The 14,569-nt window shown below is 35.7% G+C and overlaps 1 protein-coding gene across 3 annotated transcripts in view; it reads right to left on the minus strand.

The window, feature by feature from the left end:
• LOC134660886 (discoidin domain-containing receptor tyrosine kinase B-like) overlaps nucleotides 1–14,569 on the minus strand; it is a 95,832-nt gene that overhangs the window by 60,593 nt on the left and 20,670 nt on the right. The window contains exon 1 of one of the 3 annotated variants that reach the window (XM_063516734.1): nucleotides 4,015–4,183. The exons of the other annotated variants lie outside the window; for them this stretch is intronic. The gene's annotated coding sequence lies outside the window, so the exon portion shown is untranslated. Of the gene's footprint in view, nucleotides 1–4,014; nucleotides 4,184–14,569 lie in introns of those variants that run through there. 3 annotated transcript variants of the gene reach the window in all.

Genomic DNA, 14,569 nt, shown 5'->3' on the forward strand with positions numbered 1-14,569 from the left:
TAATAAGCAACTGCAATAATGTTCATAATGCAGTACGAAAACAGGGGAGATATACTCGTAGTCTGCGCTTCCCCAATAAGTGCAAAGGACCTCTTCGAATTCCATTCAACGCGCTTCGCGTCCTAAAACTATTCAGTAGGTGGAGTTTAAATTGGAAGTGCTCTTGTTAGGTCACAGTTAGGTCCCAGGCAATACGCTTGGATTTATAACATTTCGAATGCCTGCGGTGGGTCTATCTAAATCTATTGTTTCTGATCAATAATATGCTTTTCAGTGTTGATTAAATCTTAGTAGACTTTGTGAAATCGAACGGCAGAGATTGATGAATTGAAAGCTCTGGCGTCCGACGCACAACACAACCTTCCGGAGATAAGGCTAGTTCCATTATGTATCGGAGTATTGAGGAGTCTGCATCGAACACATGCCAGATAGAGTTTCGAACAGGTATCTGTAAACGTTAAACCTGTATAATAATTTGAACCTTATTCCACGGATGCACGACGTGTGTTAATATTCATAAATGTAATTTGTCCATGGTGTACGTACTACGTATTGGTAAAGTTAAAACAGATATATTGAACACGGTAAGATCTCATATGACAACTCCGGTAAGCGAGAATCCTGAATCAATTCAATGTCTCCTACAACATACATTTCTACATTTCTTTATTTGGCAGTACATATGTACTAGGTTTTATAAATACGATATTTGATATAAAACCCATTCTACACTACGATACAAGTGAAAAAGGGCTAGTTTTATAGATAAGTATATACACTTAAAAATATTCATTTGAGAACAATTTGCATATTGTAGCTATATTACTTCTCAAAAAAGAAACTACAAATAAAAAAACCGGCCAAGTGCGAGTCGGAATCGCGCACGGAGGGTTCCGCACCATCAACAAAAAATAGAGCAAAACAAGCAAAAAAACGGTCACCCATCCAAGTACTGACCCCGCCCGACGTTGCTTAACTTCGGTCAAAAATCACGTTTGTTGTATGGGAGCCCCACTTAAATCTTTACTTTATTCTGTTTTTAGTATTTGTTGTTATAGCGGCAACAGAAATACATCATCTGTGAAAATTTCAACTGTCTAGCTGTCACGTGAGATACAGCCTGGTGACAGACGGACGGACGGACGGACGGACGGACGGACGGACAGCGGAACGGAACCCTAAAAACTGACATTTCTGGGTGCGTCTACGAGTACATAATGTACCATCGTTATGACACACAGATAACTGACCCTTCGTAAACTTTGTTGTAACGAGGTAACCGCTACCAGTGATCGGTTAAAATAAGTCATTCACAAGCTGAAGGGTCAGTCTTTTGGTATGACTGAAAATTTCGACCTGCTTCAAATACTTAAAACTCATACCCAGTGGCAAATACTTTACTTAAGCTGAATAAATAACCAAATAACATTTTTTAACTACCCCCAAAGAAGCTTATATAAATGAAAATGTATCATTACACGTAATAAAGGTAAAACATGAAATGAGACAAGTTAAATATGAAAACTGGCCAACTTTAGTTAGAAGCTCGAGACACGGGGCAGTCGGGGCGAGCGACGAAAAGGCTTATGGCCACAGGAGATACTAGTCCCTCGGGACCTTTTACCCGAAAAGTCTTGGGTAATATACACTCTGTCATCGTTTGTTGCACTTCAGAGCGCGTCTGTGAGCGAGCGTCAAAGCCTCTGCTACTATTAAAACTAAATATGAAGCAAGTGTATAAATAATGCATATACAGGTCTGTACAATTGTGGTAGTATATACTAACTTTATTAATAAACAAATAGTATTTGCCTTTGCTTCATGTACTCGTACTTCGAGGGACTATACTTTGTACTGTCACCATCAATAGAAGCGGGTGAAACAACACATCAAAAGTGTCTGCCCTGCCACACTGGAATACTTTTCTATAGAGATCTTTTTAGTTTGCAATCAAAAGTGTCTGTAACATAACAGTCTAATTGTTCTACATTTGTGTAGAGTCCTATCTGGCTATCTCTTTTTCTTATTATATAGGATGGTAGATGATTTTGACGCATAGTCTGATCTAGTGAGACACATCGCAACTTTGAAAATATGACTTTGGTGTGATATTCATAAATACAAGATTCTGATATATTTGTTTGAAACGCAACCATGTACTTGTCGTGTATACACAAGGGTAGGAAATGTAAACATATGATAACCAAACTACAAAGTTCACCCGCTTCAATACGGACACAATATGAACTAAAATAACTTACGGGAACAGTAGCACCAACTTTTGTTTTTGGGGATGTGTACAGTTGACGTCAAAGATATGTTTACATTTTTCGCCTTATTAAAAGGAGTAAGGTGCAAAAGGAGTAAGGTACATATTTGACGTCGACTGTACAAGCGTGTTGCCGACAGTCATAACTATTATTGTTAGTCTCAACTAGTCTTTATTGATATAGTCGGATTGGGAAAAAGTTTTATTGACACACAAGTGAACCTATGTATGAAAAATATTTTCTTCCGTTTTGTGACTTTTCTAATTCCCTATCTAATCTAGGTTCTCGGTTCCTAAATCAACCTAAAGTGTCATTCAATAGAACTTGCTAACTGTGTAAACAAAAGTTACTAGTAAATTGACATTCAGTGTCAATTTTAGTATGGCGGTTTGTTTACATAGTTAGTAAGTTCTATTGAATGACACTTTAAGAGGTTTATTATAGGTACATCACATCTTCTTTTTCCATGTCAATCACTCATATTAAGCTTAAGGAAAACACTGTTGGGACACATCACAATGAGGAAATATATCGAAAATAGAACTTACATTACTTTCCGTTACTTCAGTTTAATAATATTTCAGTAATATTTCTGCCTAAAGTTTAATAGGAATGATTGGCTTAAAAAAAGAGCATGTGAAAAATTCAGCTTTTTTCAACTTAAGTGTATAATAATATTATGTTTTAAAATAAAGTCCTACTCTTTTCATAATACTCAATACGGAAAAAGATCTTTTCACCTCAGCAGCTCGAACAAGGGTACTTCGCTACTTAAAAACAGTGAACAAAATCGCATTTTGCTCACTGAGTAAGACAAAATGAGCAAAATGCGATTTTGCTCACTGTTTTTAAGTAGCAAAGTACCCTTGTTCGAGTTGCTGAGGTGAAAACTTAATTGTTGGTATATCTTAAGAAAACATGAGTGAATAGAGGTAAGTGATGAAGAAGGAATACATTTTTCGGGTTCTCTAATATGTTCTCACTGCTGAGGTGAAAAGTTTTGTGAACTACACGAGATCAAAGTTATTTACATCTCGTGCGCTTTTGAGTCCCTTCATTCTTTCGAATCTTTCGGTTGCACGGGACTCAAAATAAGCACTCGAAGAAATATCAAACTTTGGTCTCTTGTTGTACAAATAACTATTTCATCACTTTTCTAGTGCCTTAACCTAGAAAGCTTTTGATCATGGTCCCAAAAAAGCTTTTGATCATGGCTAGAAATGGAATCTATTGGTATAAAAAAAGTATTGTCAATAATTGTTAATTAAAATGTTAGGTCTTCTAAGACCATATTTGTGTGGCAGCGCGCGATCTGGTAGCTGTATAAATATCTGTCTGAGCACAATATGCAGTATTATATTTAAACTCTGAGTCGTAATTAGATTCCAAAAAAAGTAAGACAATGTTGCCACTTTTTACTAGCGCGTCTTGTATTTATGTAAAAATAAGGAAATAAAAGTACTTTTTTAAATCGTAGGAGTAAAATTACCAATAAATAAATTATCTTAGCGTGTTTATTTATAAAAAGGAATTTACTATTTTACAATCAAATTATAGCAGTGCAACATTCTCTTACTTTTTTTGGAATCTAATTACGACTCGGAGTAATATTAAACGAGCAAAACTATAGCTAACCCCTACACCTGCATTCCGAACACTTATGAGGGCAAAATTAGGACAAGAGTAAGCTTGCTGTTAATGAACATGCAATAATAACAACACACAACACTTACTTTCGACTTACATATACATTTTCCTTTTCACAAGGTTCGGTTTAAGTAGTAAAGTTATGAGGCAACGTTCAACGATGCGACACGTGTATGTATAACCTCCTTAGATAAGGATAGTACTGGAATAGTGTACAAATAACACTTATCACTTCACTAACTTAAATGTTTAATCTTAGCACTCGATTTAAAAGTAGGTACAGTTTTGTTATGGATTTTCTTAATTTTTTATCGTGGGATCACCGTTACGGAAGGTTTCTTTAATAAGATAACAATCTGACAGTTTAAATTGAACACGGAACACAATAATTTCATTTAATATTGAACTGCTACGCCACAACTCCCCGAATTAAATCTCAGCCGGAAGTATCAGGGATAATTAGACTCTTTCGACAAGCACCGGCATTTTTATTACACAACAACTTTTTTACTAATATTTTTAAAACATTCTATAAAAAAACGGCAAAATGTGACTGATTAAAATTGTTTACATCGTAATTGCACTGAAACTTTTAAAAACATTTTTGATCATAAATGTACCTTTGCCTGGTTTTGGTGGCGTTCATTTCAAGTTCATACTTTTTTTTATAAAATCTATAATTTGGGAACTGTTCAATTGAAAATTAGAAGTTACAATTAGTATCTCTGGACGAAAGCACTTAGGACATTAATATAGAGATGCACTACGTATACCATCAAGTTATCGTACGAGTATAGCACTAGGGCATCCTAGAATACCTAGAGCGCGCGACTGAGGCGGGCGTCTAGCGTCGAAGCCTTCAGCGTACTAATCAAACTTAACGTGAAACAAGTGTAAACGCAGCTTCAAATACATGCACGGCGCTGCATCTATGTACGTTACTAGTTGCTAACTTAGTAGATGCCAGTGGCTCGCCGATTGAACGGAGCACCAACAACGTCTATTTAGCCAAATATATTGAAAACTAACTCCTAAGTCCTAATACATTCCAGTTTCCCGTCAGTAATTGCGTTCAATGCATTCAAAAAATTAACAGAAAAGGGAAAAACAAGTACTTGCCACATTGCCTTTAATGTAACGATATGTAATGTAACGACACCTCATATCAAAAACCGTCCAGCCGTTTGAGCTATAGTGCGTGCCAAATAAACATACATATACGCTCGAAAAACATTACCTTCCTTCGGACGCAGTCGGTTAAAAAGTAGGTATTGAAATTATATTATGTATATTATACTCTTTATTTGCCTCCACAATCGTCATCGTGATTCGTGAATATATAACGTATTTTCAACGCAAAGAGGGATTTCTTTTACCAAAATTTGACGATGTGTTTCAGGGAGCTTGAAAGTATAATCTACTGAAAATAACACTTCAGGTATGTTGTTCATTGTCCTGTCCCAAACACGCCCGGTCGCTTAGACTAGCTAACATGACTGCTGTTTAGGTAGGTACTCGAAATGTCTGACAAACTATAAAGTTATAGTTAGTCCTTCTCACAGCTCGCATACTTGCCAGTAAGGGACGCATATCGTATTGGTACGTATGTTGACGAGTCAATCAATTGGATAAGATCGTGAGCAGAGATGTCGGCTGTCTAGACTGCGTTTCTCATATCAAGTCACAATGCAAATTGTTTCGATAATGCACCTTGCTAGAGCAAAGGATTTTGGAGGATATGAATGGGAAATATATAGATGAAGATGGAAATGATTCACAAGTAACTTTACCTTCTAGCTAAAAGCGATTTCCATATATATGCCTATACGCACGCCAGTCTTGGTTTTTACAAAAAACGTAAAAAGTAATCCGTTTTTATTGCTCTTAGGGTGTATTTCGGAATGTGGACAGAGCGTTACGAGAACAAACATCAATTAAGCAAATAAGTGTTAATAAAAAATAAACTAAATAAAGGCTTTCACAATTTGTTTTACTTGTAAATTTAGTAAGGAAATTATTCTTTTTCTTCCGTCTGGGAGCACAATTAGTGGGGTCGGAAGCAAATAAGTTCTTTTTTTCATTCCAGCTAGTGGCATTGTTCGACTACATATTGTTATTTCGGTTAAGACATTTTATTAATAAAAATTACTAGTCTGGGACAATTCGGAACTAAGAAAATGTTAAGATTTGATTCGTTTTTTCCATTATAATAATCGGAATCTTTCTTCATCGATTAATTCACTCAACAATATCAAATTGAATCTACTGAAGCTATAGAAAAGTTCAAATTTGTATGGTACATCATTTATGTTACGAATACAGAAGTTTGCGAACCGATAAGTGGGTTAAAAAGGGACCAAAAGTTTTCTTTATGGGAAAAGTGTGCAAGTTTGTAGAGAGATTTGAAATGTGGGATGTGGAGGGACTTATGCTGGCCATGATCCTTGCAAATATGTACTTACTTATGAATGAAGTATACCATTGACATGAAACTTTCTTGGGGGCAAACTTTACGTCTGAGGAAAGCCAAGGACGGACTACGTGGGCAGCAAAAGAAATCTTAGAAAATCAAAAGAAGTACTTAACAGAGAATTAACGAAATCGGTAGAAACCATCTTTAGGCGTAGGTATATACCCACTATAGGACGAGAGCTGGCGAAATTCAATTTAAAACTAGAGTATAATACACAGAACAGAGCATTCTAAAAGGACAGATACGTAAGAGGATGTAAAAAAGTCTAAGGGCTGAAAATCAAGAGATCATGCGGACAATTGAGAGAAGAGAGAGATGTGCTGTCGAAGAAGGCTCTTTGGCCATGAAGTAGTGCGAGTAGTGGTAAATAAACTCAAAACTAAATAAAGACTCAAAACTGATACAGCAATAGTTTAGAAATAGCTCTAAGATTACTGTTTCAACTCGGCGACATCGACGCCAACCATTCGGACAAAAGCTAGAGACGTTTACAACTAAAACTTAGGTGTCTAGGTATATATTTGTGTCCAGCAACGAAGTTACCGCTTGAAACCCGGCTTACCGTAGAAAAGTATAAAATAAATCGTACCAATGTCGATGTGTTTTTCAAAAGGTACCCCAAGAGCTTTTACCCTCTTATTATAGACTAAACTAAAGAGTCATTTAGTAATTCAGATCTGTATTTTTCAGCTATCTGCGCTTTAACATCTCTGTAATAAGCATGTACCTATGGCAAATCATTCCATAAAGGCATGATAAGAAGCTTACCTAACCCTTTCGGTTGCGCTTTTACTTTTCAAAAAACCAAAAGGGGCAGAATTGGTTCGTTAGTATCTAATATAGTGGAGTCAATATAAAGTTAAAGTTACATTAATTGCACAGTCAAATGTTTCTACACGGGTGAATTATATATCATATTGAATACCCGGCTGCGAATTAACAACTTGATATCTGTTCCCGTTTTTGAGAAATAACATTTTTTTTATTTTATATTTTATACTACCTAAACAGTAATTTCACACTAGAGATTTTTTGAAGAATGGGCTATGAAGCTTACACGACTACACGGTCAAAATTTCTCCCGACAATAATATTAATTATAGATTTAATGAAAAAAACAATAACTTTGTAAGTTTTTCATGACCGAGAATATCCCACACTGAGAGAAAAGTTTACTATTGTGGTTAATAGTATTTGTTTCGATCATGTTTAATTTATCTGCCTGAGGAACTGCTATATTCGCAGAATAGCAGCATGATATTGGAAACAAACAGCAAATAATGTTCTACACAATTAATGGACACTTCTAGTTTTTTGACAGTAAGTGTACAAGTCATTGAAGAATAACATACTTATTTTTCTCGCAATTATTAAATCAATTTCCAGCATAAAAAGTCAATGAAGTATGCTGTATTTCCAGGCTTCCACAGAGGCCAAGTCAAACTTTGTTTAAAATGTCAAAAAGATATCATTTTGTTATCATTCGCCCAACCGTCTCGCTCGCACCAATACATATTTCATCTAGTACGAGTGAAATGCACGCGCGAATGATATAAAATGACATCTTTTATAACAAAGTTCGAATTAGCATCAAGGTATATTAGGAAAATATACCTTATGACATATGGCATTGCGTTAAGGTTTAATAATTCAATGCATAAAGTGTCTGTGTTTATGTGAAAAATGATAGGTGTCAATTTTTATATCTATTCACAAAACGTTTAGAATACAGGATGCACAGTCAGATATAAATAGACCCTTGAAGTCTTACAACTATCTATGATACTGGATCTCAAGCTTATTTGGTTAGTAAGTACCGTCCACCAAGTTATACTTCGAATAGCCACCCGGACAAATTCCAAAGCTAATTTCGAATTTTAAAATTTGACAATTCACGAGAAGAGTAACGTAACGTCAAAGGATATGTTTGTCCCTTTTCAACGATCCTGTCATCCGATGCTTGAGTAGAGTGAAACTAAAAGAAGCAAATGTCAGCAATTCGTAACGCTTAGTTTTTGTTAGCGTTAACGCATCGCGACATGAGAACTAGTATGAGCCTGGCCGTCGATTACGTATAATTGCAAGGAAACTTGGGATCAAGTTATCTTAGTCAATTTAGAGCAGTTGGAATTCAACTCATTGTGAAATTTTTGAACGTTTTCAAATAATTTGTTGGATTAAGTAGTAAAAGTGTTACAGTGTGTTATATATTTGTGATCTACTTACAAGGCCCTTTCATTTGGTACCCCACATGGTATGTTTAAAAGAAAAATGGTAAAAACTTTGCGTCATAGCAACTACCCTCACCACTTTCGCGCTTGTCATCTCATATATTTGTGTTCAGGATATTATACTGAATGCACTGATACCAAATATACTCATATCCGAGACGACATGAGCGTAAATTTTTCTAGAAGACTTTTCGAGAAAAGGCCAGGCTACAATATCTTTACAGGTTGATTGATACTGAGTGTATTAACACCATGTTCACCCATATCCAAGACGATATGAACGAAAAGTAACCTAAAGCCACCCTACCAACATTTTCGTAACAATGAGAGATTATTTCTTAGAAATAATGTTGTAATATAAACTCCTTGTAGAGCACCTACCTGCGAAGAGATCGTGCTGTCAAAGTTGTTAATGATTTAATATAATATTGTTAATTAACTAAAGTTTTATTAATGCATCATTTCATTTTATACACCGCGGGATTTAATAACCCGAAAGATTTAAATCACGTATTTTTGACGACAGTACGAGTAAATAATGTTATATCAACATGGGTCCAATTATATATTTTAATTAAACTACTATTTCAGTACAAATTAAATCATATTAATTTACCGCTTCTTTGTGAACAAACCTTTATTCAGAGAGTGAGCGAGTTTAATTAATCTCAAGTAGAGAAACAGAGAGCGAGCATGACATTTCATGAATCACTCCGATATCATACGATGCACGGCGAATGCAGTGACATGTGTTCCATGACAAGAAGTGTCAAGTTATGTCTAGGATCATGTTTACGTTGAAATTATTTCAATTGATTGGCACCTCAAAATACCACAAATTGTATCAAAACTTTATTAATTACTACAACAGTAGGTATAGTGCAGTTATTATTGTTGAAACTTTGCGATAAAATCTTTTCCTTTGAGGTAACCAAAGCCATTAACCATGATTATATCCGAAAGAAATCATGCCTCTTATTGTTTTAACTCATACTACAGCTGGAAAGGGATGATTACTTGAATGACCTTTTGTTAAAATATCGATCATGCTTATCAGTACGTATTTTAAATTCTCGATGTGTTGATTTATACTGAGTAAAGTAAAATAAACAACTATGTTAAACAATTACGCTTTTTTATTAATTTAATGAATTAGGTTTTCGAAGTGTGTACCACCGTTTTCAGCACAAAGATTTAATTTTAAACGGATTTCATTATTTAGGTTTACAAAAGTGTTCTTTATTTCTTCGGAAGCCGTTCGAATTTTTATTAATAATTGTTCTCCAGAGTTCACTGGTGTTGAGTATTCCTTCCTTATCTTTCAGAGTTCCCCATAGAAAAAAACCAATGGCGTTAAGTCGGGTGACCGGGCGGGCCAGATTAGGACGTTGCTTCCACGGCCAATCCACCTCTCAGGGTATTGTTCGTCTAGCCAATTTACGAACTTCTAGGCTGAAGTGGGTCCGTCGTGCCGGAAGCACATAGTTCTTCGGGTTTCCAAATCCGTACACAAAGTGAATATCCGCTAAATGAATTTTATTTATTACAGTCAATCAAATTTAAAGATGTTATCTTGCGCATATCTTGTGTGACATATGAAATATGTCATTTTATTGACATCAATTTCGTCATTTTCGTCAAACTATCAGCCAGTTATCATAAAGGTAAATAGTTTGTACTCTCGTGATTGAGAACAGAACAAAATTTCGGTAGTGAAACCTTTTTGTAGGATATCAAACTTAATTAAGTGAAACTGGCTAATAACCATGTAGTTAGTGCGTCTGCGTGTAAAATTAGTTGGTGGCTACGTCACGCATAAGGGTGTGTTAGAATTGAGATTTTTTTACTTGTGATTTGTTTTAAATAATTAATATCTCTTAAATTAAGGGTTTTTGGACTATGTGTTATATAACTTTATATACTCTAATTAGGCTCTAAAATCGTTGGTTTAAATCTTTCGGGTTATTAAATCCCGCGGTGTATATAACCCTATTACCCTTTGAATGACCTTTTTCACGTTTTCTACAGCAATGCAGTCGACTGCAGCAATTTTGAAGCGCGACATTGCTACCGACTGCATTACTGTGGTAAATGTCAAAATCGAAGTTCCTATCTGAATTTTGGCGTCCATTAAAAATAAATAATCAAAGGAGGTCATCGATCAAATGGGCCGGAGGACAAGCCATCGTTAACTGGTAGAGAATGCCTTATGGCATTAAGTCCGCCTCTTGTTCTATAAGGTTTTTCTTTTGTGCAATAAAGATTAACCACTTTATTCATAAACTTTACGGGCCTGATTTAGTTCAATTATGTTTATCCCTTACTTACAAATACATAAGTTAAAGTGACAGATAAGGACAAACGATTATTACTATTATTAGCTAATTGAGGTTTGTAGCGCGTTTATGAATAACGGGGGTTAAAGAAATAAAATAAATACAGATGATGACAGTAATTATATACGCATTTTATTACGGAAAAAGATTTAATATTGGGTGTAAATGAAACGGGAATTGGAAATATAAAATAAAATGATATTATATTATTCATTTCCGTAAGTCAAACCATCATCTTTATTAGCATTGACATAACGCTCAACTTCGCACAAACCGTATGGTTTTTCACTAAGGAGTGATATATTCTCTTTACGCTAAACTTTATGGTGGGTAGACAAGTCTGTATACTTCTTTGGAACTAACTGCCATAGTCTGTCATAGCCATGTCATAACCTCATAGCTGACATATGTGACGTATAGGAGATACCGCAATGCATGCATGCATTGCGCGTTTTATAGGAGCTTGGCCTGAGGTGTGTTAAGTAAGCGCGCAACGCATACCGATGAAACTGGGTAAGATAGTCATGGGAGAATTAACGGTCGACCGGATCGCGAACTCTCGGCTGTTGAAGCGGAACAATCGTCTGCCGCGAACATTGAAGTGAGACGGAGATATGGAAGTCGATAAAACGTTCTCTACAGTGAATTAGTACCCGCCATTTAGGGTAATTTAAATAGCTTGGATGATTTAATAATGGTTTTATTCCATACAATATTACATATACGTGGGAGATTTTTTGTTGTTACACTAACATGAGAAAGAGATTTGAGAAAGTGAAAAACAAACCCACTGTCCATTTTCTCGAAGCAACGAAAACATTTTCAAAACAAAAATGGTTAATAGTAATTAAATGGATTAATTTACGTGAGAGATTTTTTTGTAGGATATAGTAAATATACAGAGCTTAATTAACATGTAATTGTTATGTACACATAGTTGTTATTTTTATATAAAAAAATATTTTTAATAAAGAAAATTATTGGGAGCTGGTTTTGGTGTCAAGCTGGGAGAAAATATAAATACATAATGAGTATATGTTTGAGAACTGCATATTAAAAAATCTCGAGTGTCGGATTCATGTTTTGATATATTTTTTCTATTTTAATAATAGTTTGGATTTATTAAAACCATGTGACATATTTTGTGGAGATTTTTTTTTAAATATAGTATTTGCAACATAGGTTATCACATCTCAAAAAATCTCTAGTGTGAGAATTCATGTAGAGCTCTCATACATTATGAACTGTGCTGACCCGCCTAATATTGAGTAAAGCTATATAAAATAAATACCTCCAATCACTGTCGATGCGTATAGAACTGTAGAGGGCGATTGATACTCTCGCAACGCTCAAGACTGCACTTCTCAAACCAATCTAACAATTTTAACCCCTTGCAGAAATACCCCTCTGTAATTAATATGGAACTAGTTGTACTAACTGGTGACCAAAGAGCTGGCGGCTACCTCGCACAACGTATCAGCATTGCAATACAGCGAGGAAATGTCGCCAGCATCCTTGGTACAATGCCTCAAGGGCCTATTTTAGATTTAAGCTAGTTTTTAATTTCTTTTAGTAATACACTGTATATATATCTTGTTTGTAAATAAATGATTATAACGTTGTACCTATAATAGTTATTTGCATGTATGTACCAAAAACTAGCATCGAGAGCAGAATGGTTGCTTTACTACGCCACAAAGTGCTCCAATACGGACAGACGTTTAACTTTGATCCCCTGCTGCACGCCAGGGCCTGCTTCCGTTAACACGCAGATAGCAATCAAACGACGGTATCCCTGTGCCTCCCTCTGCTAATCACGGTTTTGCATTATGATAGTCATATATCAAAATGGATGGCCGTTACTACATCAATATCCTTGTGGTTGTCATGACTCTGTGAACTCTTCAGTTTACGCCTATGATACTTAAAGCAGTGTTTTTACTCTATAAAATCCGCGCGGGTGTTTCAGCTACTTAGAGTACCTACGCCGTACCATATTCATTACCCACGCGGCAAAGAGCTATTTTAATATCTACCCCAGGTTCGTTCCTCAGGCTTTATTTATTGAGACAAGTTACGATGCGGAAGAAAGGTAGTTGCAGACGGTTGTGCTTGTTCTTCAGCCTATTTATTCACTAAATGTTATGGTCTATCAAGTATAATAATAGCTGCAAGAAAACATCAGTGGTCTGCTAGCTTTGGCATTTGTGTAAATCCAGCTAAATGCCAAGCCATAATTTTAGGTAGCCAGCGGCAAATGTCCAGGTTGAGTACAGTACCTGTTGCTCCAATCCTTTTTGAGGATACTTTAATTCCGGTGAGTAGTCGGGTTAAGAATCTCGGATTAGTTTTAGATTCCAACCTTTCCTGGTCTGGTCAGCTCTCAGCTCAGAGCATATAATACTAGAGAGCGGACAAGCCGCCGGCGGCCGTGTCGCAGTTGTTAGCTCATTGAGCATACAACGCCGCCAGTTCGCCGTCCGTTGTTACCGAGTGTGCACGCGCGCTGTTCACCGAAAAAGTTCTGTTTTTTCCCAAAATGCCAAGTTGTGCAATAATTACTTGTAAACATCGCAATGATTTGATTAATTTCCACACCAATGGGATCACTTTTCACAGGTAAATACTACTTATTTTAAATAAAACCACGAATTCAACGTAATATTCCGACTTGTATCCATGTAAGCTTACACTTGCTTATCATTTAATATGTTTCATTATACATTGCTGCTGTACAAGTAACATGATTGCAAAGTACAGTGTTTACGCCGCAATGAACTGGGTACAAAACGATTCACTCAATGAGAAATTTTCTCATAGTGCAGTAGCGATGTGCTCCGCTTGGATAGTGCTGTGCGGCACCTATAACACGTATCGATAAAACCAGCCTAGGATTAGTTGACGCTAAATATAATTTAAAAATTTAAAGATGGTTACTGTCTTTAATATAATATATTATTATAATATTATTTAGTATAAATTTTGTGTAATTGATTACCTAATGGTTTGTACAAAATGTACCTAATAGTGATAAAAAACTTCGAGTGAATTTCGATATTTTAAAATAGTTTTTAGTGCGAAATTATCCCTTTTCTATAGCAACGTACTTTAATTTAGTATAATACCTATCTATTGTGACGACCGGTTTGGCGCAGTGGTACAGTGTCTGCCTACTGTGCACGAGGTCTCGGGTTCGAATCCTGGTAAGGTTGGGCATTTATTTGTGTGACGAGCACGAATATATTTATTCCTGAGTCATGGATGTTTTATTTATATTTATACCAAGGGTATGTATATATGAATTGTATGGAATGTATATATTTTCCCGCGTAGAAATCGTATTTCGCATATCCCTCAGGAAACGTATTTTTTACCGGAACAATAAGTATCCTATGTGTTAATAAAAAAATTAAATGCTGCACATTTAAAATTTGAATAGTAGATCGATAAGGTTAAGTTGGATAGCCAATAGGACCCATGACGTCGAGTTAGTATAGCGTTCTCTCTGTTTAATGACAATTAGCCGCTTGCCTTTACCTGCAAGTAAAAATGCAGATAAGAGTAAATGATAAAGTAATCATTGCATTGTTTGGGTTGGACCAGGTGCAAAAA

Source organism: Cydia amplana, chromosome Z (assembly GCF_948474715.1).
Source record: "Cydia amplana chromosome Z, ilCydAmpl1.1, whole genome shotgun sequence".
NCBI lineage: Eukaryota > Metazoa > Arthropoda > Insecta > Lepidoptera > Tortricidae > Cydia > Cydia amplana.